The 2,997-nt window shown below is 47.3% G+C and overlaps 1 protein-coding gene across 4 annotated transcripts in view; it reads left to right on the top strand.

The window, feature by feature from the left end:
- The window catches only part of LOC109300668 (mitochondrial fission factor homolog B-like), a 54,839-nt gene that overhangs the window by 23,473 nt on the left and 28,369 nt on the right, over positions 1-2,997 (top strand). For 2 of the 4 annotated variants that reach the window (XM_019521423.1, XM_019521420.1), the window contains exon 1: positions 1,160-1,363. The exons of the other annotated variants lie outside the window; for them this stretch is intronic. The gene's annotated coding sequence lies outside the window, so the exon portion shown is untranslated. Of the gene's footprint in view, positions 1-1,159; positions 1,364-2,997 lie in introns of those variants that run through there. 4 annotated transcript variants of the gene reach the window in all.

The raw sequence follows: 2,997 nt of genomic DNA, 5'->3' as shown, positions 1-2,997 counted from the left end.
GGGGGGGGGGGGGGGGGTCAGTGGGAGAGTTGACTGGGAGCTGGGATTTTACCAGGTGGCTTTGCCAACTCCTGCTGCCCCGGTGGCAGGGCAGCACTATGCCAGCTGTTCCCTCTTCTGGGGCTATTTCCTCTCGGGGGTGGGGGGGTGATGTGCACAGAGTAGAGTGCCTTTTGGTGCTCCCTCCCCTGTCCCTTATCCCTTTGAGACTTTGGGAGATGACTAGGTGGGTGAGTGGGCAGGAAATCAAAGTGATATAGCTAAAATAGGCTGTAGCTGTGATCAGAGGTGGTTGGGACCCACACACTGGGTCCCCCTGTGCCAACTGCTTCCCTTCTCTGCACCAACTTCCAGGTTCCTCCTGTGTGGTTCTGCCTCCCCCAAAACATCACCATTTTCCCTACCTCCCCCAAACACTATGCTGGGAACAGCAGCCTTTGTTATGGAAATCTTGACTTACACAAAAAAGGACCCTCTGTTTCTGTTAGGGTGTAATCCCTGCAGCAGGGTTGACTACGAAGGATGGGATGCAGTAGATTGGAGGCACTGGGGCAAATGGGATAGGTTGGATGGCACAGAGGGGCTGTGACTGGCCTGCCTAATCCTTCTTGCCTTTTTCCTCTTCATTTCAGTCACATGGGGCATTTGTAGATGACACGAGATTTCCCGTTTACACCAATGCAACTGTGTGTGTGTACGCACGCACGCACTATTGGGATTTCCCACTGCTCTAAGTCTCTTCAGCATGTTAAACTAACACTGCTAGGACATGTTTTATTTTGTATCGAGTTTGCTTACCTCACTCCAATCTATAGATTGGTGTTGTGCAAATGGTCAGTGACTTTCTATTGGCACCAGGTGGTGCTGCAGTATTTCTGTAGTTCAAGCCTTTAGCCAGTAGGTGCCACTGTAATTTTATTTTCTGTGTGGTTTTTATTGTTTGTCTTTTTCTTTTTTACCCTCCTCCTTCCTCCTCCTCAGCTGACGGTAGGCATCTAGGGCACAGCATAGCGCATGGTCCAGGTATGATGATGATGATGATGATAATGATCATAATAATGTTAAGAGAAATGGAGGGGTGACCAGTTCCCTGTGTCATAGTACCCAATGTTAATTTTTTTTGCTGCCGCCACCAGTTGTGTATGTGATACTCTCGCCCGATGTACTCACTGCTGTGTTCAGAACTGCAGAGCCCAGCGGTGTCACCAGAATCGTAAGCTTACAAATACAAAAAGTTTGGAGTGTGCTACGCTACCTACCCCCTAAGTACTTCCTTCAAATTTCTTATAACTTACATTCACATTGCAGAACCATGGCAAATAGTTCAGATGGATGCTGCCTGCCAGACCTGCTACTGCACCAGATACAGGGTACAAATCCTCTCAGGTGATGTCCTACTGACCTTGTACATGGCAGGCTTGCGGGGCAACAGTTTTGGGGGGCAAGAGGTCAGTTTTTGGACTTTTTTGTCCAAGACCCTTCCTCTTCTGTCTTCCCCCTCCCTGCAGAAATGTTTCACAGAAGAACAGTAAGGGAGACCACTTAGAAGAAGGAGTTCTTATTTAGAAAGTGTTGATGTAGTTAAAAGTTAATTAGCAAGAATCCTGCCCCAACTTCTAAAAATTTTTTTATACTATTATTATATTTTACTATTTATATTGTCTTTCATTTTATTTATTATTTAGAAGTTGTTTTTACCTTGCGCCCCCTTTTTAATCAAAGCTTTGTAATAAAGCTTTGTGATTTGTGTCTCTATATGTGTGGTATGCTTGCTTTCTTCATGTTTGCTTTCTTCACAGGGAGCTTGGCATACATTGTGCGGCTCTGTGGTGGGTGGGGTGGGTCTGGAGAGGTGAGGACTGTACCTACAAAAGAAGCAGCAGAGAGAGAGAGAGAGTGCCTGGCTACCTAACGTGAAAGAATGCGATTTCTAGTATTTGGTGTATTTTGAGGCAAACTTTTCCTCCTAGTTTCACAAAAGAAAAGAGACAGTTATAGGAATCATTGTTCAACAATCCATTATTTATTTACCCTTTTGGTTTTCTTTTCATTAGCAAAACCGAGTGAGTTGCATTTGTATCAATACAAGCATTGGCTGAGAAGGCAGGTAAACCCACCCACTTAAGCATGCCTTTGGTAAAGTAATTTATAATTTCTCCCCAGCCCAGGGTGCAACAGGGAGGCACCTATGGAGGGATCTGATAAGAGGGCACTGCCATGGGGCAACAGGGAGCTAGCTTGTTCATTAAGCTAACATGTGGTCACTAACCAAGAAGGAGTTTGGGAGGCTGGCACATGGCCAGTAATGGATAAAACACCACCCTGTGTGCTAAGAAGAGCACAAAGGCACAGGCATGGGGCAATAGTGTGTGTGGTTTGGGGGGGGGGGATGGTTTCTGTGCCTGAGGGTTCAAAGGCCCACCATGCAGTGTAGGATGCCATTGGTAGTTAAGTGGTAAAGCATGGCTGTAACAAAGGAGAAAAAACTCAAGGAGAAAGAAGAGAAGCTGCAGCAGTGTGTGGTGATAACACCCCAGGATGCAACAGGGAGACGAGGAGGGAATTTTCCCCCAGCCAGAAGCCCCAGCTGTGGGAATAGAGGGACCGAGGGAGGGGTTGAGGGGCTTGCTCATCAGCAGAGAAATGGCCAGTAACCAGGAGAAGGCCACAAGGTACCTGGGGAATATTTCTGCTATATGTATGCCAGCCAGCCAGGAGTTGCTGAGCAAGCCCCCAGCCATGAGGAAAGCAGAGCACGTGGAGCATTCGCTAAGCAGTTAGAGCAAAGTGTGTGTGTGCATACACACAGGGAGGGAAATTTTCCCCAGCTGGAGGCAGTGTGATAAGGTCACAGCCAGGGAGGGGCAAAGAGGGACTAGATGGGGGGGGATCTAGTACAAATCAAAGCAATTTTTCAAGTACAACTGCAAGTACAAATCCAACATTACTGTCTGTGGCTGTAACAAGGAAGGAGTGACTTTCTCGGGGGGGGGGGGG

Source organism: Gavialis gangeticus, unplaced genomic scaffold (genome assembly GCF_001723915.1).
Source record: "Gavialis gangeticus isolate Ggan-Ray unplaced genomic scaffold, GavGan_comp1, whole genome shotgun sequence".
NCBI classification, from domain to species: domain Eukaryota; kingdom Metazoa; phylum Chordata; order Crocodylia; family Gavialidae; genus Gavialis; species Gavialis gangeticus.
The sequence above is the reverse complement of the archived record's forward strand: the minus strand, read 5'-3'. Positions and strand labels throughout refer to the sequence as shown.